This window comes from Drosophila rhopaloa, unplaced genomic scaffold (genome assembly GCF_018152115.1).
Source record: "Drosophila rhopaloa isolate 14029-0021.01 unplaced genomic scaffold, ASM1815211v1 contig_3, whole genome shotgun sequence".
In the NCBI taxonomy this organism is placed as follows: domain Eukaryota; kingdom Metazoa; phylum Arthropoda; class Insecta; order Diptera; family Drosophilidae; genus Drosophila; species Drosophila rhopaloa.
The window spans coordinates 24,987,191-25,003,844 of NW_025335123.1; positions in this window are offsets into that span (position 1 = coordinate 24,987,191).

Here is a 16,654-nt window from a genome sequence, read left to right on the forward strand (position 1 = left end):
ATTAACTATACAACTATTTTTTTCAAAATAAATGCAGTAAAATCAAAAGTTATGTTGTGAAGATTTTTATATTTTTCAAAATACGAGAATGGATGAGGGGCTTTTTATTTCAGCTTTCCTTTTAAGGGAGATAGCTTAGGATCGCTTTCTAAAGTGATTCCTTTTTATTTTGTATTTTTAATGAATACAAATATTTTATAAGCTATGTGAATTTAAACGCCATAGATATTTGAATGCGGTTTAAATTGTAATATATATAAATGATACCTATATCAGTTGCCTTCTAAATTCTTTATAACTGTGTAGTTGTTTATTATATTTAAAGAAACCTTCAGACATTTTTATTAAAAGCTATAAATGCTTAGCTGCTGTATTTTGCAACGATTTATTGATGTTTGTATCATGAAAAATATTCCCACACTGTTTTTGTAAGACGAAGAAATATTCTAGTTTTCATTAAAATGCCTGGAATTAACGTCATATTCACGAGGAAATGAAACATCTGCGGTCACCTTCGTCATCCACGTAATGTCCAAGCTCGTGCCGGTTGCATTTTGACCTGCGTACAACATATATTTACACAGTTGCTTGACCAAGCAATTTGCTTTGCTTTTTCAGGCGACCAAAACAAACAACGGCGATACAGGTTGGGAATTGAGAATGCCTGAGTGCCTGACAGGTACAATGGCACGCCCCAGGATCTAGGATCAAGGGAAAAAGGAGGAGTCGGAGTCAGGATACAGATACAAATACAGCCAACAGCTGGCCAACTCTCTTGTTTCCATGAATATGGGCGGAAAGCAGAGGATGCGATAGAGGCTGGAATTGAGCCAGGACTTCGGGCTCATCTGTGCTGCTCAAGTGGCTATTTTATGGTGGTAACGCAATATTAGTTCACCTTTTTTACGAACACAAAAGTATCACAGCTTAAATCCATTTAAAAACTTTTTTTTAAGCAAAGGATTTTTGTTATAAAATCATCCCCCGTTTTCTGCTTTTGTCTGCCAACTTTAGAGCTTAAAGTAATCCAACCAAAAGTCGTTTAACACATATTAAAATGATATTAGTACCGAAAAAAAAATGAACTTTAAATAAGCTTTCAGAAAAGACAGTAACCCCTGTGGTGATGTATACTAATTAAAGTAAATTCACAAGAAATAATTATAGCTTAAAAAGGATCTATATTTTCTAGCTCATGCACTTGATATTGAAAACAAAATCTAGCTAAATTCTGAGTTCCAGATTTGGCCATCTCTGATCCTTGGGCACATGACACTTGTTAACACTTTGACGCCCTCGCACGCTCTTTTGGCACTGTAATTCGATTTGAGTGCGGTATGGGTTAAAGGTATATCTTTACCTCTACCTTTACCTACACCTACACCTACACCTATCCCTATACCTTTTCCTATCGGAACCCGACTGTTGCGGAAGGAACCCGCTTAATCCCCAGATCCTGCAACCTGTCATCGCATCGCACATTTCTGTGGGCTTGTCCCTAATTTGTAGACCATTTAGCCTGCGATGCGATAGATAATTGAATTATTTTTATTGTTCGAATTGGGCTGGCTGTTTCTGGGTATCCCCTGCTGGGTGCACTTGCTCCGCTCGACTTGGCCAGCTGTGCTCACCCGCATCGTTAGACCAATTTCCTAATGTCGTCGTCTTCGGTCACACCCCTTTATTCCCCATTCGAACCCTTTTTTCCCGAACTTGGCTCATGGGCCAACAGAATTTACATTTCTTGGCCCGTTTCCGTCTTCGCCTTCGTTTCCAACTTCCTTCGAGTGGCGTGTCACTTGGTTAATCGATAAAAATTTAATTAATTGCTTGTAAAAGTGATAAAAAACAAATGCTCACTGAAAAGGGGCAGGCAACTTAAACCGAGTGTGGATTGGATGGATGGGCAGCAGTTATGGGGGCTTCTGTATTCTGTAAGAATGCGTGGAAACACTGGTCACAGCTGACAGGGCAGAATGGGGTTAATATTCGGGAAAGATGTTCAGCTAAGTTGTCAAAGAAATTACTACAGGTCGATAAGCAGTCTACATAAGATATTACAAGCTTCAGAAGTTTTTAGATGAGGCTTTTCTCTTTTTCCAGAAATAATTAGAAAAGTTATTGCAAGTAATAAGTAAGGTTTGGATATCTTTATCCATTACTATCTTACTAATTCCTCTAGTTTCCTACATTTTTCAATACTCATGATGGGATGGTACATCTTCCAACCTACTCCATCTCAGTTAAGTAAACATAAGTACAATAATAAAACCCGATTTCTGTCGGTTCCAGCTTCTCCTTCCTTCCATTTTTTTGCACTCCTTCATTATGCAGTTAGTTAATCAACAGCTGGCCGCAGAAAAAAGGAAGTGCTGCGGCTGGCTGAAAAGGATTCAGAGTTCGGAACTCCGAATTCAGGATTCAGAATTCAGAATTCAGGCTCTCGGGGGCAGGAACCGATTTCGCCAGATGCCGATGCATTCGCGGATTTTCGTACTCGTTTTGCTGTTGATTGACAAACAAGACGCTGCCAGCGCCGCGGGCGAAATGGAAGGACTTAAAGGAACCTTTTTCTTCAGCGCCCTTAACCCCCTAACGCCCCTGCCTCGGCTCGGAGTCACTATGCCACCGAATTTTCGCACTGGCCTCGGGGCAAGGGACTTTCTTTTGCGACGGCAAGCTGCAAGGACTCTCCCCAAAAGAGAGAAAACCACACGGAAGGAAACAAAAATCAGAACCCCCGCTAAAAAGCTGGTAAGCCGGCTTAGAAGTCCCGGTACCATCCGTATCCTGGCAGGATACTCCACTGCCCTAGGAAACCCAAACTGTCAGTGAGTGTGTTCCAATAATTGCCAAATATTATGCAAACAATGGGCATCCAAATTTAAATCCCCGCTCGCCGCGTGTGGCATATATTTAATATTTAAATCCCGGCAAGGGTGGTTGCCGCATAATTATAATTCATTTTCCATCGCGAGCTGCTGCAATCTGTTAATGATAAACAAATTTTCCACTGCAATCCGTACAGCGGCGACGAAAAAGGAAAAAATGAAACACAACAAAAAAAAAATATAAAATGAAGCGAAAGGGTTGCAACATTTTGTTGCCGCTGGCGAATTAAAAAAAAAAACGGATCGCAACGGCAGTGAAATGAATTTTGCAAGTCTGTTAATTAGCTTAGCGATCGGAATCGCATCGGATCGGCTGAAGTGGGCAATTCGCAAAGTGTGAAAGTCAAAAGTGCACTGCACGTAGAGAAATTCTACATAAGTGGGCCTGCAAATAAATTTAGAAACTGCAAACTTAAATCGGATTATAGAAGAAGTACAGCCCACACTTTTGTACTTAACCACCTTGATATTGGGTTTAATTAGGTTATATGGTTTACATTTCTGTAAGAGGTTAATATGTATGAAAAGGGGTCACCAAACCCGCTTTTTAACCAGACCAAAACTCTACTTAATAAACTTGAATCTTGGAAGGTCTGCAAATTATATCTTGTGCCCTGAAAATAAATTGTATATTGCCTTTTCATGTCCAAAGAATTTATGAACTACAATTTGAATGCATTTGAATATTATTAATGAAAGGTGCTGAAAAATCAGGAGTCAACCGAAGTGGTTCCACATTCAGCTCGGGGACAGGATCATCGTACATCAAGTTCACAACTCTACAATTTTTTGACCGTGTAATGATGAGTGGGCAGAATGCGGAATGAGCGATCGGCGGATGACGGCGCAGTTCCGGCGGATCGGAGTGACAGTTGGCCGTATGCCATGTACAGTGCCATATGCCACATATTGTTGTGTGCCCCGTGCCACGTGCCCCGTCTGTTGCCGCAGGTCAAACGGCACACAAGTCATGCAAATTTGCCGGCTACTAATGATGCAACTGTGAAGCTTTTTTGGGCCGAAGGAAGCCACCCCATGTAAGGAATAGTACAGCAAAAAAAAAAAAAAAGCGATTACAATGCATCTGCGATGTTGCAATGTTGCAGTGTTGCTGGTGGCACATTGCAAGTTGCCCGTAGCTCGTCGCTCGTTGCACGCTCCGCAAAAAGGGGGTGACTTGTACGGGCGACAAAACAATAAAAGTAAAAAATGGGAATGCAAACGAAACGCTTCCGGGCGATTACACGCGTGCCATCGTCCCTCTTCTATTTGGGTGAAAATTTACATTTTTTCCAGTGGCTGTTGCTCGGCTGGCTTATGAAAAACAAATATGAGCGAGTTTTTGAGTCGAGTGGAGGGAAATTCGGGAAACTGGCCCGTGTGTTTGTTGTTTCATGAGCAGTGAAGTGGACAAAAAGCGGGAAGCTTAAACGTTTTGTAAATCGCTGACATTTGCCTGTCAGTTTGTCAAAAAAAAAATGTACATCGGGGAAAAGGGGAGGGGGCGTGGCCGGGCGACACATTTTTTAACGGTCCGTCGTCCTTCGTCCTTCGCCCTAGTTTCCATCCCGAACTGGTCCTGATTGACATGATTCGCACTTGACTTGCTGCGCAGACGCACATGAAGTGAGCAAAAGCAGCAAAGCAGGGAAAAAGCAAAGCAAAAGCAGCAAAGCAGGGAAAAAGCAGAGCAAAAGCAAAAGCAGAAGGTGGGGGTGAAAGAGCGACCGAAATCGGAATCTCGAAACCGGGTCCTGCCAACAGGATCATCATTGCTCTGAGTCGCGCTAATCGCCTAATGAAGCCAAAGCACTTTTATTAATTTATACATTTTTTTCGCTTTACTCGTTTGCTATCGGATTGCGTGCTTGACTGCACAGTGGGCAGAGAAATAATATTTAATGCACCATTATTAGATGGTGAAGGTTGAAGTCAATAGTTGTCTCAAGTTCCAATTAAAATTCATCCAAAACTTAACAAATACGAACTATTACTGACGAAGGTTACGATTTTTTTACTACATTTTTAGTAAAAAAAACTGTCTATCTGAATTAAACTGAAAATGTATTTATTAAACCTTTCATATTTGAATAAAATACTAAGTCTAAGCTTTTACGTAGTAACGAATTGTTCTGTAAAGAAAAATGTAAAAAGGACAATGTAGTTTTTTTCTTCTTTAAGCTCCCGTAATATTTTTTTACTAAGCTTGAGATTTCTGCAATATTATTAAACCAACTTCGACTGAGGCACATTCTGGCCCACTGTGCAGGCCACTCGAGTCCGCTGCGCAGCCGTCTCACTCTTGCCATTGCCTTCCCATTTCCCCTCTCGCTTTTTCGCATTTTAGGGGTGAGGAAACGAAAGCAACTTTCGGCGTTAAGCTGCACAGTGGGACGAGTGAGAGGGGTGGGTACTGCAGATTTCTATCTGATGGGCAAACAAAAACCGCAGTGGGTGCCGAGTGGTGCAGAGTGGTGCCGAAGTACACCACCACCACCACCCCGGAAAAATGGGTTTGGTGGCATTTGAATGCGAATGCCGTGCAACGTCATTGGCAAAACAAAGGCTGCCGTCGTTTATGTTAATTTATGTGCTATTAAAAGCGGCGCGGGCACTTAACTCGTCATTGCCCCGGGCCTAATTCCGCCGTATGCCATATATGCCATATCCTTATGATTGGACGCACGTGACCCAGCCGGACGATAAAGGATCGACCACATAAAATAAAAGCAACCAGAATGAAACTAAGCCAGAAAAAGCTGTCAACGACTAGTTTTCCCTTTTAACTTGCCTAGTGACGTGTGCCTCTGAGTTATCGAGAGGATTTGATAGGGAGTAATGACCAGAAATTGCAATGGATTACTCGGGTAAAATATTCTCCAAATCATAAACTTTCAGCTCTTGAAACATTAAAATCACTCATTGATTGGTTACAACACTTCCTTTTAATAAGATACATTACAATAAGCCTAGCAATTTAAAAAAAAATTCATTTCAAAATGTGCATTTACTCATTGCTAGCTTAAATAGCAACTTTACTTGTTCTTTAAAACCTATTACCGAATTTCTGAAAATGTATTATACTTTAACTTATAACTTACAGGAACTTGTAAAACCTCTCTCTAAAATCTCCTGAAATTTCCCGAAACCCATTCGTTAACCATTAATGAGGAGCCAGGATTGATTTAGCCACCATGACAAATTAAACTGCGCTCGCCTAATGAGCTGCCAAGGGTTTTCCTCGGGAAACGGCGAAAAGCGATGATGAAAACTGCTGAAAAGCCGCACACAAAAGGGCGCAACAAAAACGATTTTTCTTACATTGGAAATTAAAAAAAAAAAAACAAAGCCAACGTGCAAAATGTGTCGAAAAACACACAAAAAACGAGAGATATTTTTGGGTGTGTGAATCGACCGCACAAACCCCTTGCTAAACTTGCTTTTGTGGAGGGTTTGTTTTTCTTTCTTCACTAGACAAACAAAGCATTTTTCCCATTTTTGGGTGCATTTTTTGTGGATTCGCACAAAGAAAGCGAAAAGTGGCAAATGAAGCGTTGATAAAACGCTCAAGTCACGTTTGTTTTTTGTTTTTTTTTTTGGCAAGACGGCGCCCGAGTTGAGGAGAAATTCGATCATAGATCATTCTATCCTATAACTACATATAACTCATCGGATCCCAAGAATGAGGAGAAAGCAGCTGTGGGCTCCGATCATTTGCTAATTGCTGTCAAAAGTTCTTAAGCCATGTAACAAATGTTCAATGCGATTTTATTTATATGAATTTAATGAGAGTTTCTGCGCGGAGACCAGACGCTTGGAAAAATCCTTTCAGAAAAGTAAAGAAAAACTGAGAATTTTCCCACTACAATTTGGGGTAATTTAACCATGCATTTGTTAGTGATTTATTTCATTGAAAAGTATGGATTAGTTGTCTTCATAGTGTATTAGTTGTCTTTACTTTTTAACTCTAAATTTATAATATTGGTTCCATCTAGACTAAAAGTATACTATATCCCTATCATTGCCCAGCTAATTCTAAATGAAATCAGAGCGACAAGCAAATTGCCTTGTATTGCCTAACAATTAATTGGGCTTTATTGGTGTTTTGGTCAGCAGCCTCCAGTGTTTCGCCCCGATCCATAGATCATCTTTGCCGGACAGCAGCTGCTGGTGCCGTTGATTATATAGAGCATTCTCTGTACAGGCCTAATTGCATTGAGTGGACAGTCAACGCCCAGCCTTTGGGTTTCGGTTTACGTTTTGCCCGCTATCGGTGCTAATCTAAAACGTTTTCCTCTGTATTTTCGACGGTGCGAGTGTGTGGGCATTCTACAAAACAAACGCTGACCACGTGTCCTTGGGCAAATGGGGGTGGCGGAGGGAGGGGCGCGGGCTAGTGGGGGGAGGGGTGGTTTAAGGACATGCTGGTAGAGTGACCGCAACAATGGTCGCGTTTAATTACAGTTATTGTCGCACCCTTCGCCTCGCATTTGCATTTACATTTCCACATTTATGGCATTTCCACCTTCGGCACGTGCTGCAATTGTACACTGCCCAAAATAAGAAAAACAGTGCTCAGTTTTCCATTCAAGTTACATTCAAGTTTTCATTTGTTTTTGAAAAAGTGCCTATTAATAAAAAATTCATAAGGATGTATAACAACTTCTATAATTTCAAACCTTTTGACGAACTAAGTTTAAGATCCGAATATCGAATATCTGACATAGTTATGAAACTACATTCACTAACAATATTTATCTCTGTGCACTGAACAGTGGGTCGCATACGTAATTAGCATAGAAGTCGAGCTCTCAAGAAGTTACAGCCGCGACAATTGCGCATTCTTTGGAAAGTTAACCGTTTTTCTTTTAATTTCTCGGCGCTCAGCCAGCAATGAAATTTATGTAAATTAAATTAAAACCCAAGGATAAAGTTCGGGCCAACAAGCGGAACGACATATGGCCAAGAAGGCCGAGCAATTGTGGACGAGCTGGAGGCGCATAAATTTCAAGCAGCGTCGCCTGTCAGCGCCCACAACTGAATAATTCCCCAGCTCCGCGGAACACAGCACCCCGCGCTTACAAGTACGCATCTACCATTTTTATAACTTGAACCCCTTTGGCAACCAACTGGGCAACACTTGAGATAAAGATCGGGCAAGCGACCAACTGACACGCCCTTTCATAAGGAAAGCCACTTTGACAACCAAAAGCGATCGTCACCAAGGTGTGTACTCTAGGCGTACTCTATTAAGATCCTTGTAATTCGATTCGAAATAAAGTGAGCTGCTAGTAAAAATCGTTATGGGCTAAGAAGTGCAGGATTTAGGTCACTTTTCTGCAAACCCATTGCTTAAAATGATGAAAAATCAACCCAACAAAAAAAAATAAAGATGAAACACAGATTTTTAGGGAATTGAAAACACAATCATTTTAAGGTATGCCACTTTGAAATCGGATGTCTTTAAGAAAAGTTATGGGCTTAGAAGTGCAGATTTTGGGCACTTTTCTGCAAACCCATTTTTCGAAAATTTAAAATGATGAAAAATCGACCCAAAAATAGAAAAAAAAAGTGGAAACACAGATTTTTAGAGTATTGAGCCACAATAATTTTAAAGCATGCCACTTTGAAATCTGATGTCCGTAACAAAAGTTATGGGCTAAGAAGTGCAGGTTTTAGGTCACTTTTCTGCAAGTCCATTTTTCGAAAATTTGGAATGCTTAAAATGGTGAAAATTCGACCCAAAAACAAAAAAAAACTAGAAACACAGTTTTTCAGAGAATGAAAACACAATAATTTTAAAGTATGCCACTTTGAAATCGGATGTCCGTAACAAAAGTTATGGGCTAAGAAGTGCAGGTTTTAAGTAACTTTTCTGCAAACCCATTTTTCGAAAATTTGGAAAGGGGTTACATTGCTTAAAATGATGAAAATTCGACCCAAAAACAAAAAAAAAACTGGAAACACAGTTTTTTAGAGAATGAAAACACAATCATTTTAAAGTATGCCACTTTAAAATCGGATGTCTGTAACAAAAGTTATAAGCTTAGAATTGCTGTTTTTTGAAGAAAAGTTTTAGGCTTCAAAGTGCAGATTTTTGCCACTTTTCTGCAAAGCCATTTTTCGAAAATATGGAAAGGGCTTACAACATAAAAATGACAAAAAATGGACACAAAATTAACTCTTGAAAACAGATCATCGGAAAACTGGCATGCGACTGGCGTCTTTAAGAAACCACAACAAATTAGAGTGGTCGTAAAACCCTGTCTTCATTCACAGATCCATTTTGGGTTTTTATCTCCGATCTACGAGATCATTGAGAACATCCAGCAGTGCGGATGGTTAGCACCTACAACCGTGTGAAACCCTTTTTCGTCATGCATACATAACTAAGGCCATAACTTTGCCGTCAGAGCAGATCATCGCATCTGATCGACATTTATGGCGCATAAATTTCACCTCACTTTCTACTTTCTTCCGCTGCCCTCGTCATATTTGCCTGCGATTCCTGGGCAGGCCAATTAAGTGCATCGAATCGGACCCGGGATTCGTCACAGGCTGACATGGATTGCGAAAATTTAAATACGGAAATAGTGACAGGGGACTTGGGACTTGGGGTGGCTGACTGCCCCTGAGTGTCATCAAAACAATGTTTGCCAGCTAGTTTATGAGCTGCGCCTCATTTCCCAGCAGATTTTGCATGTTACCTTTCCCATTTCGCAATGCATTTTCCCTCTACCTTTTTTCAATTTCACATTAATTTCTCTTCAATGCCCCCATCCCTCGTTTGTGATCGCCTAACGCTGAGAATTATATGCAAAAACATTGACCGCAGCGAAATGTCCACAAAAAAGTGGGAAAACGGTTGTAAAAAGTGAGACAAGAGTGTTTGCCCAACGCTTTCGGTGGGTTTTCATCGGGGTTTCGTCGGAGGTCATAAAAAAGTGAAGGAAAAACCAACAAACCCATTTCCCTGGTCAAGCGCAACGACAGGGGGTCGTCCAGATATCTTGGGGTGTCTCCTCAGGAATGGGATTACGGATTACTGATCTCGGGCTGATCTCCAGCTGAATTTATTCTGCGACCAGCGGGATGTCCTTCTTCGGTGAATGGAATGTGATTAGTGTCCTTTCAGTGGCAGTTTTATTCGTCATCTTGAATGGGTTTCCAGATTAGATATACGAGATCTTGGGTTATGTAAACTACCTACGGGGTCTCGTAGGTCTCAGCTCTGACAAATATTCGATTTCTTATTTATTAACGAAACCTATATGAGTTTGATTAATTAAATGATATTATATTACTTTATATATAATTTAGGAATATGATGCTCAATTATTTTGAGGATCTGTCCTTAAGTTTTTATGCTTCTATTGCATCTTTCTTTTTAATCTATTTATTTTAGCGTTGTATATTTATAAAGGTGATCTTAAATTTGTTGATTGTTGTGATATTTTTTTTAAATTAAGAATAATAATATTGTAATATATTGTACAATAAAATGTCTTTCTTTTTGACCGCTTTGAAATGTTTCGCTGTAGATAATTTACTTATATACATACAAATCTAGGCTTTTGTCTTTTACTCGCATAAGTCAACTGAATTGGCGGAGCATTCATAACTCACAGCCTGGTTATGAATATTGTCGTAGAGACCATATTTTTGCACATTGATTTTTCACTGTCCAACGGCAAAGGACAAAGATGCCGAAGGTCCTTGCAAGATGGAAAATTTCATGCCTAATTGGCAGCGTGTCCATTGGTCAGCAGCTGCTTGGAAAAAAACCTTTTTCGATGACCACACCGAACTGCTACAGATTCTGACTTTGATGGAAGACGTTCGGCAAAAGTGATCGAACCCTGACTGATTTGCATTCTCACGATTTGTTTGATCGCAAGACGCAGAAGAATGCCCCTGCAAATGAAGTAATTTCATGTAAATTACGAGACAAGCGCCCTGTTTGCCGATCGCTAAACGAGCCATAAAAAATCCACAAGAAAAAGAAAACCCCGAAAAAAACACACACAGAAAAGGGAATGGAAATATAGAAAAAATCACCCATAGGAAATCTCATTAATCTCTGAGGTATTTACCTTTATATTGGACCGGGTTTTGTGGGGTGGGGCTCTTAGATATAACGATGGGATATGCAAACGCGGTTAGGGTCGAAGAAGTCCACAACAATGATCGCATCTAATAAATTTCCCTATGATTCCCTATTAAAATCTGTTTGTTCTTGTGGTCAGCTCGGCGAAAAATTCACGCAACGCTGGTTTTTGGATGGGGGGGATGGATGGATTTTCATAGCCAATCCCGGCTTATGACAGTTTTCGGCCAGTTTATGAGGACTTCATTAAAAACGATTTAAGATCGCCGCGAGATCGCCGTGGGAAATGCAGCAATTCGCAGAATAGTTCGTCCGCTGACATAAAGTAGTTGCGGCATTGGCAATCGCTACACGGACGTACAGTCCGCGCAGGAAAAGATTAATGATGCAACTGCTCGGAACTGTCAGCAAAAGGTGTTAGTGGCAAGCTGCAGGAGGAAAGCAGGACAACCGCATCCACGATGTGCTCAATTTACTAACAAACTTGTCACGCAATGCCACACTGGCCAGGTCATTAATCATTCCAATCAATCCGTCAGGCAGTTTCGGTGCCCGGATTGTGGTGTGCCACATAGTGTGGGCTCTACTGTGGTGCGGTTTCCACTGTGGTGTGGGTTAGTGTGGGCCGGCCTGCCTTGACCAGGACCTCGACTGACATTCTAATTAGTGCTCGTTGACAGTTCGCCCCGGAAACGGACAGAGATCGGTGTGGAAACAGCACTCGATTTGAGCGATTCGTGCTCGGACCAGATCAGGGAGTTCAAGTCGAGGTGCTTAAGTGAGCCATTAAAACCGTCTCGTAGGCGGCAGATCGATCAAAGGACCCGTGGCTGATCGATCATTTGCCATCGGCATTCATTTACCCAGTGGATAAAGGTGTGGGTTCATCTGCAATCGGAGATTGTTTGCCGATTTTGCCAGATCTTTAACCCCAATGCCAAGAATAACGTATAAGCCTTGAACTTATGAAACCTATGGTCGTCGACAAACATTTCTCTAGCATATATAGTTTATAATATAAAATGTAGAAGTTTAAAGTCATACATAAATGCAAACGAGAGAAAGTTTTCCATATTAAACATTTGTTTCTTGTCTTTTACTCTTTTATGGTGTGTATTTGAATTAAGATTTGATTATAATATATTATAATTTAATATAATATAATTTAATATATATTCTTTAATATATATTCCGCAAATGTTTGCCGATTTTGCCAGATCTTTAACCCCAATGCCAAGAATAACGTATAAGCCTTGAACTTATAAAAGCTAAGGTCGTCGACAAACATTTCTCTAGCATATATAGTTTATAATATAAAATGTAGAAGTTTAAAGTCAAACAAACATACAAACAAGAGAAGGTTTTCCATCTTAAACATTTGTTTCTAGCCGTAATACTCTTTTATGAGGTGTATTTGAATTTGATTATAATATATTAATATTATATATTATAATTTAAAATATATTCTTTAAAAGTATTATTATAACCTTTAATCTTATCTTACTTTTTATATTTAGAATGAATTGATTAGAGCCAGAATACGTTTCTTTAAAAAAAAACCCGTTTTCAGACATACATGTTTTAAAGACGAAATTCTTCCATTAATTTTTCGGCCTTATTTTTTTCTGGCCAGGCCCCACGGCGATCGTCTGGCCTGGGTAACTGCCGAAATTAAGATCCTGTCAGGATCGCAGGCTGCATCCGCATCCGATAAATGCGCTTGTGAAGAAAATCAGAGCCTGGGGCCTCGTAAATCAGGCTGCCAAATGTCATTCGGCGACTTGACATGCTGCATAACAAGTTTCTCCGTTTTTTTCCTCGGGTTTTTGGCTAAAAAACTGAGCTGCATTATTTCGAATCTCTGTTTTTTTTGCGGCTGCTTCGTTTGGTTGTTTTTTTTTCGTTAGCTGCCTGTCAAATTACTTGAGGGCGCCGCAATGTCGGAGAATTATTTGTGGGTACGAGGACGAAAAGGATGCAACTGCAGACACAAGACACGAGGGCCGAAGGATCTGCAGTGCAGACAAATTTTTGTTCTCCTCTTTTTCGGGTGGATAAACCCTTTTTTTTACCGGGGTCCGAGAAACCCTGTGAGAAATGCAAATTTGGACGGTGAAAAAAAAGGGAAATTTGTTAGGGAATAGGAGTGGAAAAAAGCGCTGCACTAATTTGATTTTTAGGAAATGCAGTCTTGAGAAGGGTGCTGCCCACCCCCAGAGTTTTTTGCTCCTGGCAACAGCAGCACTCAGTCGAAGGACCTCAAAGGACCTCGAAGCAGTGGCTGGCATTTTTTGGTCATTTATCAAATTTCAAGCAAAATCAGATCAGTGACTCAGTGTGTGTGTCTGTGTGAAGTGAATATCAAAACAAAGCAAGGACATCGGAGTCGTTTTCTTGCTCTCTTGCGGCAAAGTCCTTTTTCGGGGCGCGTCTTGTCGGCCTGTCAATCAAAAGTCCTCTTCGATTTTTCCCAGCTCCCATATCTGTCTCTCTCTCTCTCTGTCTCTTTTCCCATCCCTCTCTTTCTGGATTTTTCGACTTTCCCACATTTGCATTTTCCTTGTGCAACTTTGGCATGCAAATTTCTCGCAAATCCCCGAAATCCGCAATATTTATCGCTTACATGCCGAAATCAAGTTTCGCACAAATTAGGCAAATTTCGGGCCACCCATATATGTCAAGGGGTTTAGGTTTGTGTCAACCCAAAAGGCTAATGCATTCGCAATTAGTTTGCCAAACCCTCGACTCGATCGGGATTCAAATTGAATTTATAATCGATTTAGATCATTTTTGCAAAACTGCGAACACACAAATGGCAAATCCACCCCGAGTTCCCCGGACGTAACCCTTCCATCAACCAAAATGATGTCTGTTGTTGTAGCTAATTTCGATTCTAATGAAGCGCGAATTACGAAAACATGGAAATCATATCAATTACAGAGACAAGGATCAGCCTCAAAATCTGCCCTCGAATCTCAGCCAGCGGCCATGAAAAGCGCAAACATGGTTGAGTTTTTCAGTGGCTAGGGGAAAGTCCTTTAGGAGGACTTTTATGTTTTCTTTAATAAAAAAATGTTGGGCTAAATAAATTGGCAAAAAATTCTTAAGCATTAGCACATTTTTACATATACAGGTTAGATTCTAAAGTCATTCAATCTTTAATCGTTCTTATTTATTCTAAAACATTTAAAACATTAAAAACATTTACTTAATCTTACATTTTTATACCCTTGCAGAGGGTATTATAATTTCAGTCAAAAGTTTGCAACGCAGTGAAGGAGACATTTCCGACCCTATAAAGTATATATATTCTTGATCAGCATCACCAGGAGAGTCGATCTAGCCATGTCCGTCTGTCCGTCCGTCTGTCCGTCCGTTTCTACGCAAACTAGTCCCTCAGTTTTCAAGCTATCTGCTCGAAACTTTCCCAAAAGTTGTCTTTCTATTGCAGGTAGTATATAAGTCGGAACGAGCCAGATCGGGCGACTATATCATATAGCTGCCATATAACTGAACGATCGGAAAAGCCATAACTTTGGTGTTTTTAAAGATAAGAAAATGGGACTTTCTATGGGTTTTATTTTTGGCCAATCAATCCGACATACCGAATTTCATAAGGATCGGCCGACTATATCTTATAGCTGCCATATAACTGATTGATCGGAAGTGCCATAACTTTGGTTTTTGTAAAGTTAAGAAGTTGGGATTTTCTATGGGTTTTATTTTTGGCCAATCAATCCGACATACAAAATTTCATAAGGATCGGCCGACTATATCTTATAGCTGCCATATAACTGAACGATTGGAAATGCCATAACTTTGGTGTTTTTAAAGTTAGGAAGTTGGGATTTTTTATGAGTATTAAGAATGCATCATATGAATAATTTTGGAGAATATAATTTACAGAGTATTCTGCAAGGGTATATCAACTTCGGCTCCGCCCGAAGTTAGCTTTCCTTTCTTGTTTAACAGAGATTTTGTTGAATAATAAGTTTTATATTTACATTTATTTAAATTGAAATCTTGCATTATGTTAATTGCATTTATTTATTTAAATAAAATAACAATCAAATGAGGAAGCTCGATTCCCGCCTCATCAACTTTGAAACTCTTTTCAAAACAACCGCGAACCTTGAACCCATCAAGGACACAAGGACCTCGTTTGATGGCTCATTAAATATTCCTCTAGCCAACCTCCAAGGAGTCAAGAACTTTGCATCTATAGTCAGCTGAAAAACCGTCGAGTGTCGATACAATGACATAACAGATCCACAGCTGTCCGACTTTTGACTGAAGAAGGAATTGAAGAGCTCGAGCCGTCTCAGCGGGATTGGGCAACCGTATTCTCAAGTACTCTCAACCGAAGTTTCGGGGAAACGAGGTTTTCCACGAAAAACCCGACCAACCAACCAAACTCCCCCGCAATCCTCGATCCTCAAGGAGTACGCAATGAGAATTGCATTGCCATTATGATCATATTGAATACTCTTTCGGGTCGAAAAGTTGACGGCGAGCTCGTAAAATGACAAGATCGACAGCGGACGTCACATAAACATGGCCAACCGGCTGCTAATGTAGGGCACGAGTCCTGCAAGGATTCGAGGATGCCAGGAACCGGGCATCTGGGCAAATATTTACCGAAGCTTCGGCTCGTAAATTGCCGCCTACACACAATGGCATTTTGGGACCAAGTACAAATCAAAGTGAAAGTAATGACCGATATCCCTGGACAGAGACATTAGGCTACTGTTTTTGTAGTCCCGAATATCTTGGCTCCTGCTCCTGTTCCTGTTTCTATCCTGCTCCTGCTGCTGCTCCCGCTCCTGCCGTTTTCCTTGGCAATTGTTCTGCATTTTGGACAACGAACGAGACAAATCTGGGCTAAGACACCTTGCAACGTCGCCGTGTGGGTTTCCTTTCTTTTCCCACTTTTTTTTTACAGTTCCTCGCCAGCTGTCCGTAGACCAGATCATTGTTCAGGATATGGGCAGAGGCAAAAAGCAAAGTCTGGCCAAACAAAAAGGACACATTGGACGGGGATTTACCTGCTTAGCAGAGCGACTCTATTCTTTCACCGGAAGAGAGAGGAGAGAGTAGGGATGCGAAGAGAGGGGTTCAACAGGAGGTTTTCCTGGTTTTCAGTGAATGCTCTTCGTTTTCACCAATCGCCCTCTGGCGGACGGTGGCTGAAACTCAGATCAGCTGAGGTCCTGATTTTGCAAGACACGGGAGAAATACCCTTTTATTTAGTCTCTTATTTGTGTCCTGCTTCAGTTATCACAATAATTATGAAATAGGGATTGTAAACATTACCAAATATGAAATTGCACTGGATATCTTATCTATATTTTCGAGAATAATAAACATGTATCACCTCATCATGACAGTCTGTTTTATGACTAGTTTCAATGGTGACTGACTGTTCTTGAAATCCTTCCCTAAATCATAGTCTTTCAGCACCCCTTTATGATACGAGATAACTTTCCCACCGAATCCCCACATGGCTCCTACATTTACACTATATGAGTTTGTTTTCGACACATACTATATATGATATAAGATAGATATTGATACAATCATAGCTTCTTATATTCCTTATCTAATCTCTGGTATTATTTTTATTTAGAATTTTCCCACAGCTGAGATTCCGTTAGAC